The sequence below is a fragment of the Trachemys scripta genome, chromosome 11 (assembly GCF_013100865.1).
Source record: "Trachemys scripta elegans isolate TJP31775 chromosome 11, CAS_Tse_1.0, whole genome shotgun sequence".
Lineage (NCBI taxonomy): Eukaryota > Metazoa > Chordata > Testudines > Emydidae > Trachemys > Trachemys scripta.
The window spans coordinates 29,289,222-29,305,830 of record NC_048308.1 but is presented as its reverse complement, the minus strand read 5'-3'; the positions used below and the strand labels follow the sequence as shown (position 1 = coordinate 29,305,830).

General features: G+C 42.6%; 1 long non-coding RNA gene across 1 annotated transcript in view; it reads left to right on the top strand.

Moving 5' to 3' along the window:
- Nucleotides 1-11,505, top strand: part of LOC117885127 — a 19,731-nt gene extending 8,226 nt beyond the window's left edge. Inside the window, exons 2-3 of the long non-coding RNA XR_004647723.1 lie at nucleotides 6,958-7,060; nucleotides 8,664-11,505. This is a non-coding gene — a long non-coding RNA (uncharacterized LOC117885127). The remainder of the gene's footprint in view (nucleotides 1-6,957; nucleotides 7,061-8,663) is intronic.
- Nucleotides 11,506-16,609: the final 5,104 nt, after the last annotated feature.

Here is a 16,609-nt window from a genome sequence, read left to right as displayed (position 1 = left end):
CCGCAAAAAGAAGAACAGGAGTACTTGTGGCACCTTAGAGACTAACAAATTTATTAGAGCATAAGCTTTCGTGGACTACAGCCCACTTCTTCGGATGCAGTGGCTGTAGTCCACGAAAGCTTATGCTCTAATAAATTTGTTAGTCTCTAAGGTGCCACAAGTACTCCTGTTCTTCTTTTTGCGGATACAGACTAACACGGCTGTTACTCTGAAACTTTTGATTTTATAATCACCTACCATATGGGAACTGAAAACAGTAAGGCCGATGCTCTGTTCTGCATGGGGGAAAGTTCTCTCTTCTCTTTTGTAACAAACCAGGAACAACCTTAGCTCCTTGAGCCTTGCAATTTTCTTAATGCCTCACTACATAAAGATCTGGTCACCACAATTCTGTCAGCTTTATGGTATGACCCACTAGTCAGAGGTGACATACTCCCTAGAATGGTCAAGAACCAGAACCAAGAGGCAATATTTCAAGTGGGGTGGAATAATATATGGCAATGGTCACGTATGTTTTGCCAGGGTGTCCCTGGTGGGAGGTCCTGCAACTGTGTCATGACAACACCCTAGTAGGCCATTTTAAAACCAGGGTGTCCCTGGTGGGAGGTCCTGCAACTGTGTCATGACAACACCCTAGTAGGCCATTTTAAAACCGCAAAACCCATTTTCTAGCCTCCTGTTTCTTTTTTTATGTTAACAGTTGTTATAAGGATCTAAGGGTGGAGATTTGCGGTTTTGGTAGGCTGAGAACCCAGGATTCTTGGGGTGCTGGGTCTCTGACTCCCTCGTCATCCCCAGTGGAGCTAGATGAAGCAACACTTCATCAATCCTGGAAGGTCAGGCCCCACAGAAAGTCCTATTAGAACACCACTGGTGTGCAGTTGCTTGATTGGCTTGCACCCACTACTTACGCCAGGATGTGACCTAGAAGGGCTGTCTAAGCAACCATACAGACTCTGTTCTTGCCACATTGGACCACACTCTTGCCTGAATCCTGAAATCTGCATCTAACTCCTGTTTCCAGATTCTGCTCTGCCTCATTCCTGCCCTTGCTCTGTTCCTGCCTTGCTCCTGCTGCATGCCTGATCCTTGCCTTGTCTCTGGCTCCAGCCCTACGCTCCACTCTGCTCCTGACCATTGCCTTCTGATCCTGACTCATCTTCTGGTTACCAGCTCCAACTTGACTCCCAACCACTTCTCCCAGCCCCTCCCAATAGGCCAGACTGCCTGCATGCTGGTTCCTAGCACTAGCCATCTGTGCGCCTGTACCAAGTTCCCATGCACTAAGCTGCTGAGCACCCTTGTTCCCCTAGAAACTCTGTCCAGGCTCTGCACCACTGTCACCATGTACTTCATTGTAGAACTCTCTGAATCCAATAGTTATATGCCAGTATTTGATGGTCATGGATCAATTGATCAAGGTGGCACATTTTGTCGCTTCTGACCATTTGCCTTCCACCAAGAAGGCTGCTCAGCTCCTAATGATTCAGGTCATCTGCCTCCATGGGCTTCCTGACAGTGTCAGTTCAGATTGAGGGCCACAGTTCATCTCATGCTTCTGGTGTGAGGCCCTCTGGTTACTAGATGTCCAAGCCTGTGCCCCCTTGACATATCATCCTCAGAAGGATGGCAGGACAGGAAGAGTGAATCAAGTCTTAGAGCAATATCTAGAATGGTCTGTTAACTATCACCAACATGACTGGTCTAGCCTTCAGCCTCACCCTGAGTTTATCCACAATAATGCCAACCATACTTCCATGGGCAGAGCACACTTTTCCCAGGTAAGGGTTCCACCTGCGATTCCACCCTGCGCTACTGGTGGCCTCCCTGAACCTGGCAGCGGCCAACTTGGTTCAGCAGATTTACCATATTCAGGAAAGGTAAGAGTCCACCTCAAGGATGCCAAGAAGGCTTACAAACTGCACACAGACCATAGACGATAGGAGAGACCAACTTTTTCAGTGGGCCAGAAAGGATTGGCTATCTGCCAAAAATCTCCACACGAACAGGCCATCTCACAAATTAGACCATCAGTTCCTCAAACCTTATTGAATTTGTCAGAAAATCAATTCCATTATGCTCAAACTCTCCTTACCTAGGTCTCTCAAGATGCATCCTGTCTTTCATGTTTCCCTCCTAAAGCCACACATGGAAAACCCATTCCCCAACAGGATGCTGCTGCTGCTGCTGGTTCCAGTTCAAGATCACAAAGAATATGACATCCAAGCCATATTGGACTCCAAATTGAAATGGGGCAGGCTGTGGTATTTCATAGATTGGGGAGGCTGTGGTCCTAAGAACCTGCTAGTTATGTCCATGCCCCTGAACTGGTGGATAACTTTCACAGGGATCACGCAAACAAACCTGGCCCAGTGACACTCCAGGGACACCCTTGAAGAGGTGGGGAGACGTAAGGATCCGGTGGGCTAGAACCCAGTCAGGGCTCTGAGTGACTGACACTTTCACCAGACCTCCATCTGGTAGCCATGGCACAGCCATGATCAATGCACAGTAAACCCTCGGTACCACAGAAAGTGCCACCCCCGGACTTCATAATTTAAGCATGGTGGGAGTTTCAGGAAGCTGTCTGTGTGACAAGCCACAGGTCCCTGGTCTGCTGTGGAGACAGACCCCGCCTTATTCCTGCATCCTTGCTTGGTTCCAACCCTGTCCCAGCCTTGCTCCTGCCCCAGACCTAGCTCTGCTATGGCTTTCCCTGACTGGGTTCTGACTCTTGGCTCCAATTTTGGCTCTGACTCTTGTTTGACCTTTGGCTCAGGCATTTTGCCTCTGCCTCTGATTTTCAGCTCCATCACTACCTGGCATAAATCACTATCCATTCTGATCTGGAAACATTTTACACCTGCTTTGCGCAAAAGCAAATGTCACTAAAAGAGCCAAGACACTGGAAAATCAGGCCCTGTATGTGGCACTGTTATTTGCATGTGTAACCCACTGGTCTCATGGGTTACATGTCCCCCTCTGTCTGATCCACTATCATGTGCACTCTTGCTCTAGTCAAGAGCCAGCGCAGGACCTGTTTCTAACTATACTGTGTATTTCTGAAATAGAGGAATGTGAACAATACTTGATAACTTTTAGCATTGGGATGCTGAAAGGTAAAGCTCAAAGGAAAGAGCTATCAGATAGTTGTAATAAGTGCTGTGGAAACCAAATTGTTAGGCGTCTTGCATTTGAATGTAAAACCATATAATCTGTCACCTGAATGCTAATTGCACTGCAGTATATATGAAAATATGTTTTTAAATGTCTTAATTATGTTTATAAAAACAATAATTTAAGCTCCATCAAATAAAGCACAGGACCAATCCTTTAGAAGTAAATAAACCTCTTTGCTCATCTGTAGTATTATAGGAGGCTAAAAGAGAGAGAGCTTTTTATAAGCTGTTGCCCAATAAGAATTAATGTTTTAGAGCCATTGGCCCCAATCCAAGTCCTTTGCATTGCTCCAGTGCAAAGTAGTCCTAAAGTCTTTAAGAATTGCCCCTGAGTAGGTGGTGAATCCTTGGGGATTCCCCCGGCACATGGGAAACTCTGAGTCATATAGAGCAGCTGTATTTGCTTCTGCACTGACCTCACCTAGTCCACCTTCTTGTAGTGACAGGTTTCAGAGTAGCAGCCGTGTTAGTCTGTATCCGCAAAAAGAAGAACAGGAGTACTTGTGGCACCTTAGAGACTAACAAATTTATTAGAGCATAAGCTTTCGTGGACTACAGCCCACTTCTTCTTTCTTGTAGTGAGGTGATGAAGAGGAAAGGGCAATGTAGCTGGGCATCCTTACACTCTGCAGACCCCCAGCTGCAAAACAGCTACTCAGGAACAAAGGACAACAATCTTGAAGCTCTGGGACAGTGCAGATTGGACTGCTGTACTGGGGCCACAAAGGTAGTTTTAAAGTACCTGTGACGGGTTATTCCCATCACCTGTTAGATGAGGGGTTAAGCACCCATTAGTGCCCCTGTGACTGACTGCCTCCTGACAGAGGAGATGGAGCTAGGTAAAGATAATTAGGCACCTGGGCCTTATAAGGAACTGGGAGTGATGGGAACTCAGTAGGGAGAGACTGCTAAGGTGACAGCATACTACTGCAGAGAGCAAACCCCCCCCCCCCCCCCGAACAGGTCAGTGGAGAGCTCTGAGACAGGGTTTAAACAGACAAGAAGCTAACTAGGAGGATCCACAGGAAGTAGGTTAGGTTCCTGTAGGGGAGGCCCTGAGATAGGATCAGTAAAAGTAAAGCCTCAGGGGGAAGACTTATGAGTTCAGTAGAGAAGAGAGAAGCTAAAGGCCTGAGAACCAAAATGAGGCTGTGTTAAGCACAGACTGGAGAAGTAGCACAAGAAGGCTTGGAGGTAAGGAAGCAGCCCAGGGAAACAGCAGCATATCTGGAGAAGCAGACCTTGCTGCTTACTACAGGGTCTCTGGGCTGGAACCCTGGGTTCTTCTACCAGCCTTTAAAGCAGGGGCATGTAAGCTCAACATAAGCAATATTGAGCCCAGGGAGTACCTGAAGACTGACCCCCAAAGGATGGGCTGAGGAGTAGCCCAAGAGAAGGGGCTGGAGGCTTTTTCATGTTGGAACCATTTTGTGAACTTTCAGTTGGACCTTCTTGTTACCTTGGAAGGAAACTGAACTTTACATGACTTGACCGGAGGACAGAGCCACAGAAGACCCAATGAGAGGCAAATGACCTACAAGAGGTGCCAAAGATGAGGTCCCTTTGCAGCGTTGCACCCTTACATCAGTGGGTGCTATGGGTGGTGATTATTGTATGTTACAGAGTCTTTGCCACCTCTCCTAGTCCTTGGGTGCACTGAGCACAGCGCAGCTGGACCAGAGGATCTGTCCCACAGCCTCACTTTGTATAAAGTTTCTGTTTCTAGACTTCAGTCCTCTTCTCCTCTGTTTTGTGTTAAAGGTTTAGGGTGAAATCCTGGCTGTAAAGTCAGTATTTCACCCCTATTGTTCCTCTGAAGTAGATCCAATACTAGAGCCTATTACAATCTATCTTTGTGCATTGACTGTTTCTCTCAAATTTTAAATATTACTAATCAAAATGTTCAACTTAATTATTTTGTTGATCAGTAGTCCTAGGAGGCATTAGTGAGTTCTGCAAGTATTGATTGCTATGGTCTGAATTAATAAAGAACCTTATTTACATCCTGGCTTTTCTGTTTTTGAGAGTTCAATTATGGAGAATACTTTCTGGCTTCTTCACAGTGTGGAGACTGTAGGGAGTGAAGAAGATGTAATAAATGGAACTGAGTTCCTGCTTTCAAGGAAAGAAAACTAACCTATCAAACAATAACTTTTGTCAAGCCTTTTCTTAGCACAATAAGTGAAAGCCAATCAAATGTCTTTACAAATACAGTAGAACCTCAGAAGTATGAACACCAGAGTTACGAATTGACCAGTCAACCACACACTGAGTTTGGAACCAGAAGTCCACAATCAGGCAGCAGCAGAGATTTAAAAAAAACCAAGTGCAGTACTGTGTTTAGACATAAACTACAAAAAGAAAAGCAGCATTTTTCTTCTGCATAGTAAAGTTTCAAAGCTGTATTGAGTCAATGTTCAGTTGTAAATGTTTGAAAGCACAACCATAATGTTTTGTTCAGAGTTATGAACAACCTCCATTCCTGAGGTGTTTGTAACTCTGAGGTTCTACTGTAATGCCTATATAAAATGCTTCACCTGTCACCTAAATGCAGTCTGCTCTGGGTTGGAATGTGGCAGCTGTTTAACAGTGCACAGCAACACAACCACTTTAAGACAGGCAGTGATTAAGAATACCATATCCAGTGAAAACCCCAGGGCAATTTAGGTTGGTAGAATTTAATTGTAACATGCCTTATACAAGAGAGGATACAGGACTCACCTATAATACATTATAAAGGGGATTCTTTACTGAGACCACTGGAGTCCAACAAGAGCATGTAGTTGTCTCTAACTCCCAGACTATTTGGTGTAGCTTGTGCTACCTAATGTCACTATACTGAATCTCCTGAAGTCATCCCCTGGATTAAGCAGTCATGGAAAGACATATTGACTGCAATACAGTAATTACATATGCTGTGATTTGACCAAGACATCTGGATTACAACCCCCTACTGTTGGGAAAACTAAACTAAAGCATGCTGGTTCAGTCACTGCCCAGACAAACAAGGACCATGTTCACTTCTCAGAAGAACAAAGCTGTGAAGATAGTACAAGACAGAAAATGGTGGAAAGACTTCATTCAGCCCCATCATCACGGCTGAGCTGACAGGTGGGATCAAAGAGAATGTCTTTAAAAAAAGTGAAGACATTTAATGATCACAAGTGCTCAGGACTGTAGTTTTAGGTCTGACCCAAAACTGAACAATTTCACCACCATGGTACCTCCTACCACTATGAAGTGGTTTTGAGTTAGTTGATTCAGGAGAAAGTGGTGATTGAATAGGAGGCACTCAATCATTATCCCCTACAGGCAACATGATGGCATTTAGATAGGACTCCATTCAAGCTTCCAACCTGATCATTGGTGTTAGATCTCTCACAAAGTCACAGCAAACCTTGTTAGGTTTGGAGAATATAAATCCATCTTGCTTTTCCATGTTTATATTAGTTGGATTATTAAGCAGCGACTCATTTCTTCCTTGACTTAAATCCTCCAGAGCATCTGAGGTATTTAATATAATCTAACATTGTTCTAGTTTTGTAACTTCATTTGTCCAGATCTAAATGTTCTTGATAGGTTTTTTTATCTGAAACAACTGATGTTAAAATGCCCCTAAGAGAAGCATATAAATTTATCATAGAAATGGGTGAGTTGTTACAATAAAATAGAACTAACAGGTACATTCTCACAGAAGATGAGTCAGACTTGAACGTGTACACGGACTGAGAGTTTAGTTTGTTTGCTTGTCGTTTTCATTCTTTGTATGTTGCCTTAGTTTCATCTGGGATGGAAGTACCACTAGACATGTCATCCCACTGTTCTGGACCTAAGATGAAACCAGGGAATATTGGCTTGAAGCTGATATATTGTGACACCAGGTATTATTATTTTTATATTGTGATAGTGCCATGGGGCACTATACAGAAATCATACAAAGAAAGTCCCTGCTCCAAAGAGGTTACAGTCTAAATAGAGAAGACAGCCTAGTGCTGTGGGAAAGGGATAGACTGGCAAGCCAAGTGTCTGAGGCAATGATCTCAGGTCCATGGTTTTAGTTCCATGTTCTGTTTTTTATATAAAGCCCTTCTCTCTTCCCATATGCCCTGCTGCTCTAATCTAAACACTTCCCCCATCTTGCTAGCTGCCTCAGCTCCCCCTCTTCTGTACAGCAAGCCCTCTCTCTACCCTTCCACCCCAAAAAACAATCAATCAAAAAAACAAAAACCCTGAGGGCTGAGTGTGAAAACCAAAAAATGAAACTGGTGCCTTTTGCTTGTCTGTCTTAATTCAGCATTCAAAAGATGGGATAGGGTAATGGCCCTCCTGATGGCTCTGTCCTGGAGTCTGACGTGAATTTAACCTAAAGGGGCTAGAAGCCTCTAAATAAGATGCTGAAATTATGGATGTACAGCCTAAGTGAACCTCCTCACCTGCTTGATTTGCCCATCACTAGCAACCTGAACCAGCCCCTGACTATAGCTGCACCTCTCCTCAGGAGCAATAAGTCTCACTTAGATGCACCTGGAGGCTTGTCTACATGGTGAGGTAATGGAGGCTAAGAGGTGTGATTTCTGAAGCAAACGAAGATGTTGTGCACTAATTGGTCTGTATAGACCCTCCTAGTGCACTTTTATGTAGTGCTGTTTGAAATGTTACTATGTCAATGCATGCTAGGGAACCTTCAGTGTTCACACAGGGTCTATGTGGACTAATGAAGTTGCAGCCCATTGGAGTGATTTAGAAATCACAGCCCTGCAAAGTGCATTTACCCAAAAGTGTAGACAGGCCCTGAGCACCTAGCCCCAGGTGTGAATGGTGGACTAGGATCATAGGTTCACTTTCTCACTGGGGCCTTTAAAAGGTCCATATGGCAATTAGGTGCCACTCCACAAATATTTTGAGAAAGTGAATTTAGGTACTGTATGACAGATCAGTCACTCTCTAGAGCACATAGCCTAATTATCTAAAGTGATATTAGACTCTCCCATTACTGTACTACTCTATGGACAATCCAGCAGATTTGAAAAAATACTCAATTAACATATTTGCTTCTAGGGCAACATAAATATTACAAAGTTTAATCATTTTCCAAGAGCAATCCAGCCGCAATAAATTATCTGCTCTTGAGGTCAGTTGGGGCTTTATCAATTGCTTCAGTCAGTGAGCTGCACACACACTGGAATGTGTGAGGAAAATGAGTCAGATAAACTCAGCCTCTTCAGTTCCATTATAATACCTATTTACTTGCTGAACTCTGACAGGCTGCTTAGCCCTGTATGGAGCTGAATGGGGAAGTAATCTTAAATATTCAGTGTTACAAAGGTGTCTTTTGAAAGAATCATTTCCAGCTATTTTTTGTTCAAGAGACACCCCCCCCCCCGCCCCGTAATGTTTTTGAGCATAGTGCAATCTTTGGACCTTCTACCTATAAATATTAACAGCCTCTTTTATCTTTTTTTTTTTTTTTTTTTTTTAATCCAGCTATCTACAGACACGAGCACCCTTAACAATCCCTCTCCTTTTCCTTCGTGCCCAGCAATGATTGCCATGGGGATTTTGCAGTTGTACTGGAAGTCCAAAGAGGCATGTGTTGTGTCAGAGGACACCCTGAAGACACACTATTCATTACACAAACTCTTTATCAAATGGAACAAGGAAACAAAAACACAACACACAGCTGCAACATTACTATGCCTGATTCTTCCCAGCCTCCACCCTCTATTGTAGCCATGTTATTACCAGTCAAGGGCTTGAATACCACAGGGATGGGTATTCACAGTATAAAACCTTAGATTAAAGAAGAAAAAAAATGTACCGTATCTAGGCTTATCACAATCTTCCTATCACTCACTTATGGGCACTCTTTGCACCCCTTTTCTGATGTGAGCCTGAGTCCAGGCCTTAGGTTGGACTTATGTTCAGACCCATTTGATTGCAAAATCCAGTCTGAATTAATATCAAATGCTTAAAATGGCTGCCCCCATTCATGTTCAGGAGCCATGTTGACCCACTCCCTCCTGCCCTTTTAACTGGATGTAGACTAGAATTGGTTGAAAAACTTTGAAATTCAAAAATGTGTGGTGGAGGGGAAAAAAACAAAAAAATGTTGAGGAAGAATGTTCCCATTTCCCCCCCAACCTTTCCTGCCTGTGTCCTTCCAGTGCCAAGCTACTTCCTCCCCATTTGTCCCTAACTATTAAGCAAAAGGGAAGAGGAGGAGCCTCCTTTACTTCATCCTTACCCTGATGCCCTGACTCTCTTTTCCATCTTGTCTAGCTTTCTCCCTTGGCCTTCTCTCCTCCATAGCAGTGCTCAATATCTGGATTGCCACTAAGTCTCTGTCAAGCGCTCATGATAGATAGTTGGCACCCAACAATTCTGATAAAGAACAACTTGTCACATTTGTAATGGATTTCATAGCTTTCTTTGCTATGTTTGTCATTAATTACCAATGACAAATGGAGATTTGCGTTTCAACCAATTTTGCGCACTCAAGGTTCATTTCCTTGTCTGATTTGATCCTGCAATGAAATCTTAATGGTAGAGTTGATATGTCTCTGGAAGGAAAGCGATTTCCAGCCAGTGCTCCTTCACAAAAAGACAGAGCCTGTCACTGTCACAATCCTTTTTATAGCCATGTATTGTCAAAAGATAATGGACGTTAGCCTAGAACTCTGGATCCACCTTTTAGGCATAACCCTGCACCACTGATGTATTTGGAGGACTTGAATAGGAGCAGGATCAAGACTTTTCTCAGGAAATGTGCTGTGTGTGCTGGTGATCTTCACAAGGCGCCTAATGGGAGAAGAACTTGCCATCAGCTCTGGACTAGCTGTGGTGGTGCAGTATGAGCCCCTGATCCACAAAGAGGAAGGCAGAGATGTTGTGGATTGATCCATGTAGCAGCAGATCTATTAGCCTCACCCCTGCTGTACCCCTGATCCCATGACACACATACAATGAGGGCACTCTAATGGAATAAGGCTTTACCACACAAACCATGAGTATCTGCTGTGTACCCTTCCCAAAATCCTAGCCTTGCCTCTATACAGTAGAACCTACACTGGCTCAGCAGTGCAGGGGCCCTTCATACTGCTGAGGAAGGAGCTGAAAAATATCGCCCACGGTTTTGTTTTGTACATGTTTCCTTTTCCCAGCTTGGCTCCAGTACATGAATTCTGCTTTACAGCCAGGGATCTAATATAATTAACTAAGCAATAAGCCTCTGCGCCCTAGAACATGTCTAGCCTTTCAGATTAAGGGTTCTCCTATCACACCCTCTGCTTTCTAAGTAGTCTGCATCTTGATAAACACCACTGTTCCTGGGGAGGGTAAGCATGTAACCATGGGGTGTTGGAAGACTGTCCTCCCTCCAAATTAGAGATGGGCTAAATCAGACACTTGAATCCAAACCCATTATTCATATAGGGGGGGCTGGGCGTTCAGATTTGATTCCTTTCCTGTTTTGGCTCTGGGTCAGATCCCAAACTGGATGAGGTCTCTCTTCTGGTCCCAGTTTTTTATGTGGCTGCAGTCTAGCAGGAGCAACTTGTAAGATCTCACTGTCATGAGATCTATACTGATTCTGAAGCCCTGATCTGGCCTTCAACCCAAATGATAGACTCGGGGTTAGATTTGGGCTAGCACCAAACCTACCCAGACCATCTGTAGCTGAGACATGGGGGAGTTTCTGTACTGGAAAACTACTTTGGAAATTGGAGAGTTTCTCTTCCATAAAGGAACTACAGACCGTACCTCTTAAATCTTTTCCTTCCTCATGCAGTTCCCTCCTCCATCACGTATCTTTCCTTTATCTGCCGCAGTAGTGGGGCTGGATGTCCAAATTCTAAGTGGAGCTTATGCTAACATTGTGGGTGATGGATTTCTTCTTCCTTTTCACCTTGGATTCTTAGTCAGGAACCAGTGTTAGAAATGTTTCCATGGGCAAATCAGAAAGCATTTCCTTTAAAAACCGAATCTAACCGCAGTTAGATTAATGAAAACCTAAACGCTGGGTGGTTTATGGAGCACACAGATGAAGCAGTCACATCCACACGTCAAGTGTATTTTCAAAGTGGAGCATAGGGTTTTAGCCACATGACTCCCCATTAATGTTAATAGGAACTGCACAGCCAAATCCCTGCATGCTGCTTTGATAATGTAGTGGCATATGTTTAAGATGTGCAGATTGAGTTGACATGGACTCTTATCTCTTCAGTGTTTCTACTGACTCTTTCACTAGTGTATTTATTGAAACATCATGTACTTGTCCCTTTCATTTTTGTTCAAAGCCCATGGTGGTGTATGTTCAATTAAAGCAATCTGAAAATCAAATGACTAGAGATATGAGAGATGGGGGGGATCCTCTGGGTTTACTACAGGCACCACACAGTTTTCAGCAGAGATTTCTGCACTGAGTAAATAAATCATCTCCATGAGCAAAATGCCCTTCTGGGCTGATTACTGTCATTCTCTTGGCCAGGATCTGCTAATGTATTATGAAAACTGCTCTGAAATCCCTTTTGCAGAGGGCCAGATTCTGCCACCCGTACTTATGTTAAGTAATCCCTTGCTGTAGTCCCATTGATTTCAATGGGATTACTGTCAGAATAATGTGTACTCCCAGATTTGAACAGGGAGCCATAGTCTGGTGCAGAGACATTACTGTAATTTTAGTAACACCCCTTTCAAGTCAACCACCTGATATAATAATTCATGGCTGTTAGCTCTTTGGATACAAGTTCTGTCACTGGGCTTTTGTTTGTTTGACAATTTTACATCAGGTGTTACTATTAAAAAAAAACTAGTTGCTTTTGTAAACTAAAGACTTTATGTAATTGGATTGTAAGGAAACTTTTAGTATTGCTTAATTTGATAGGGGTTGCAATTATTTTTGTATGACAAGCCAGCTCCACTCTTTTTTTTTTTTTTTCCATGCCCTACTTTTTGGGGCCACTCTTCTTTTTAAGACCTAAAGCATTTTACAGACCACGATATGGTCGTTTAACATTATACTCTGTACAGGGTACTCTGTTTGCAATGCAGCCTCCTTTAAATGGATGCTAAAGCTTGCCATCTTGTGGTCTATATGATAACTGCTATCACTTTCAGGTTTTCTGTGTTTTGAATATGTATTTACATTTTTACTCACCAATGTAAGGAACTAATACTGATGTCTTGAACTAGGACCGGCAGGAAAATATTGTGCAAGTTTTCTCCATGCAGCTATGCCAGTCCTTCTGTATCCTGTCCCCTGCTGTTAGAGGCCTGGTCCTACCTTGTCACCTGTTGTACTAAAATGTGTAGCAGTATTTGATGGTAATCTTATCTTCAATACACATTTTCTTGTGACCTGGAATAAGGATTGGACACCAGGTGCCTCCCTTCTGCACTGCTGCTTTCCTTGTGCAGTCACCTGTGTGCAAATTGACACAAACTGCTACCAAAGCCAGATGACTGCATTTTACACTGACTCTGCACAGATGCAGATGACTACACAAAATGTAAAGCAGTGAAGAAGCAGATCCCAGGTCACCATAAGTGCGAAGCAAATATGATAACCTATTGCACTGGATGCTACTACCTAGTGGATCAGAACTAAGCACATTCGCACTGCTTATCAAAAATCTTCTTCTCTAATTTTCTGGAGAAAGGGAGACATACATATTTTTTAAGATGTAGTTTAACTCTCAAATACACCTATTATATCCGTCTCCCACCCCCACCCCCCACATATGCCTGCAATGCTTTTTCTCTGCATCCTTTTTGGAATAAGGAGGGTGTTCTGAAACTGAGGATGTAGCACTGGGGGGGTGGGAAGGGAGGGGAGTGGAGTGTTTGTCTCTCAAGGTTGGAAACCCTTTTTGAAAGGTAGGAAAATAAGCTGCAGCAGCAAAGTAATGAACTAAATTAAAATATATATTAAAGACCCTAGGGGCCAAACATTACAATACATGTAAGAAAAATCATAAGGATTATTATTATTTTTTTTTTTTTTACTTGGGTCAAAGACAAGGTTGTGGGCTTGCAGGTCACCTTCCCTCCAATCACAGGATCTTTAGTTAGGCAGATTGGAAAAAATGGGGCAAGTCATAATGGATCAACAAGTAAAGATATGTCTTTGTGCACAAAATAGAACCATGGGCTGCGTGTGGCACACTGCAGCCTGTAAGGTCTTGACAAATCAGATCTGGCACTTGGAAAATGACCCTGCCTCCTTCTAAAATGAGGAGTCCTTGTGGCACCTTAGAGAGACTAACAAATTTATTTGGGCATAAGCTTTGGTGGGCTAGAACCCACTTCATCAGATGTATGAAGTAAAAAATACAGGAGCAGGTATAAATACATGAAAGGATGGGGGTTGCTTTCCCAAGTGTTAGGTCAGTCTAATGAGAGAAATCAATTAACAGCAGGATACCAAGGGAGGAAACATAACTTTTGAAATGGTAAGAGAGTGGCCCATTAGACAGTTGACAAGAAGGTGTGAGTAATAGTAGGGAGAAGTTAGTACTGGGGAAATCCTACCTCCTTCTGCAACTCTTTCAGTGTCTATGGCAATGCAGAGTGTCATGGATCATGTAGGCAACCCAGCTTTCTGAAGCTACTCTTACTGTAGTGTGGAGATGCTGCCAGGAGAGCAGATCTTATTAGAGGCTTATTACATGTATGGGTGGATGCTCTAGACAGAAAAGACAAAGTGAAAGACAGAGGACGAAAGAGAGGGACACGGGTAAAATAAAAATGATGTCACCATTCCCATCTCCCAAGCTTTCAACCTCAGTTTAATCTTTGGCTCATCTGTCTCCTTCCCTCCTTATATTCAGTCTGTCTGATTAAGGCTTGTCACTTCTTATAGTCTTCTTGAACATCAACAAATATGCCCTTTCCTGACCACTCCTACTGTTAAGTCCCTTGTCCTTGCTTTGGTTAGCAAAAGCTTCTTTCCAGCTCCTTTTCCCCATTCCAGTCTAGTCAAAACACAGCTGCTAAAGCCATCTTTCTCCTGTCACTCACTCCACATCACCAACCGCCTCAAATCTCTTCCGGTCTCATACTACATTAAATCTGAGGTCCTTGTCAACACCTTCAAGCTTCACCCCCCACACCTCCCTCCCTGATGTCATTTCCTTCTGCTCTCTTGCTCACTACTTACTCCTCCTATACATGTCACCACCTCTTGATTCTTTCTTGCACTTCTTTCTTGCTTGCTTTTGCATGGAGCAATCACCCAATTCCTGTCTCTGTCTTTTCCCTCCCTATCCATTTCTTTCTCTTCCTTCAGATCATGGGTTCTAGTTCTGGCTCTGCCACTGTCTGCGTGTCCCCTCCTATAAAAAATGGGGATAATGATACAGACCACCTCTGTAAAATACTTTAAGAATTGCATATGAAAAGTGCTCTGTAAGAGCTAGGTGGAGGAATTTATTTATTTATTTCTATTAAAATCCACCTTTGCCAAGTGGCCTTTCTTCTCTTCACCTATAAGCTCTCCTCACTTGGGCTGTTCTCCCTGGTCTAGTCTTGTACTTGTTTGTTGTATTTATCTTGGTTTGTAAATTCCTTTGGGCAGGGGATGTGCCAAGCACCTTGAACATTTACTGTGCTAAATAGATTAATTTCAATAATAAATCGAGATTGACCAGAAATTCCCTCATCTCTGGGGGAAAGAAAAATCATCTAGGCTGGATATCTCTGAAACAGGAAGCAAGCTGAGAACTAACCAAACTGCTGCTATGGTGCTGCCACTTGTATTAACTAAATCCAGGATTTCTGCCTCTCTAGCAATGTATTTTCAATGCACCCACCACCAGCATGGTATCTGAGTGCATGTATCAATCTGTACATGAAACGTGACTTCTCAACCCTGTTTGCGCTCCTTCAGATCATGCTGCCTCCCACAATGGGGGTGATGTCTTATCTGTAATGCCAATCCATACACATAGTTTACATCTCTTAAGATAAGCTTTTGGGCTTCTTGATCACTTGACCAAAAAAGATTTTTGTGAAAAAAAGAAGGTGCTTTATTAGCTAGTTTGGATCACACAAATGAATTGTTTAAATTATTTCCTTGCAACTATAATCATCTCAGTTCATCTCAAATTTTATTCAGATTGTTTGTAAATGTATTAGTTATTATATTATTACTTAATATAAAAAAGTAGCAAAGAAGAATACTGACAGATCACAGGTGCAATCTTTGGGCAATACAGAATAAAAGATAGGCCTGCTACATCAAATTAAAGGGATACAGTCAAAGTAATTTTCATACCTTCTAGAATAAAAGTTTTCATATGGTTAGCATGGTGCCCCCAAAACTTCAAAACTGCAATCTCCTTTTCTCCAACAATACACAGCTTTGACACTGGCAGATTGCTCACGAATTCTGAGCTCTTGGTGTTTGTATTATATTTGTATTACAGTGGTGCCTAAAGGCCCATCTGAGATCAGAGCCACTGTGCTAAATGTTGTACATACACACAGTAAGAGACAATCTCGGCACTGAAGAACTTACTATAGGTTTTTCTTTTGAAACAAGAGTATAGCTCTTTTTTTAAAGCAAAACCAACTTCCTCCCATGTAATTCTTTGTAAATAATCATACATAGATCTGGCAAACAAAGTAAGAATGCTAATCAGACTTTGGGCCATACCAAACTTGTGGTGTATCTGTAAATCTACAAACAGTTTAATTGATATATATTTACATTCACTCCACAGCCCTAACAGTAACTATTTTATCTAGATGATAAAAAAGAACATCTTCAGAAAAGGATGGCACACTGAAGTGTATATTACAAGCAGATATAAACATTAATTTAAAAATAATGCACAAGTTCAATATATAGATCAGTGGTTTTTAAACTTTTTTCATTTGTGGACCCCTAAAAAAATTTCAAATGGAGGTACGGAACCCCTTCCATAGAAGTCTTAGACTGAAAACTGACTGAACAGAATTAAACTATAAATGTTGTTGCACGTGCTCGGCATGGCATTTGACGCAGTGTGAGAAAGCAACAGAGAGTCCTGTGGCACCTTTAAGACTAACAGATGTATTGGAGCATAAGCTTTCATGAGTGAATGCCTACTTCTTCGGATGCATGTAATGGAAATTTTCAGTGGGCGTTACACTGTGGGCTTCTATGGTAATGACAACACTTCTGGGTTTTGACCTGTAGGTGGGGGTATTCACATACTTTTGATCAGAAAAACTGAGTGCCTTTTCTGTGACTTGAAAAATTTTCATAGTCACCTTTCGCAGACCCCTTAGATACAGTCTGCGGATTCCTGAGGTCCACGGACCACAGGTTGAAAATCATTGATATAGATCATTCTATCCATTCAGGCATCTATCCTGTGCTAATCACTATGGAATAGACATTCCTTTCATTACAGTATATTAAAAGAAATATATACAAGTTACCAAATCAC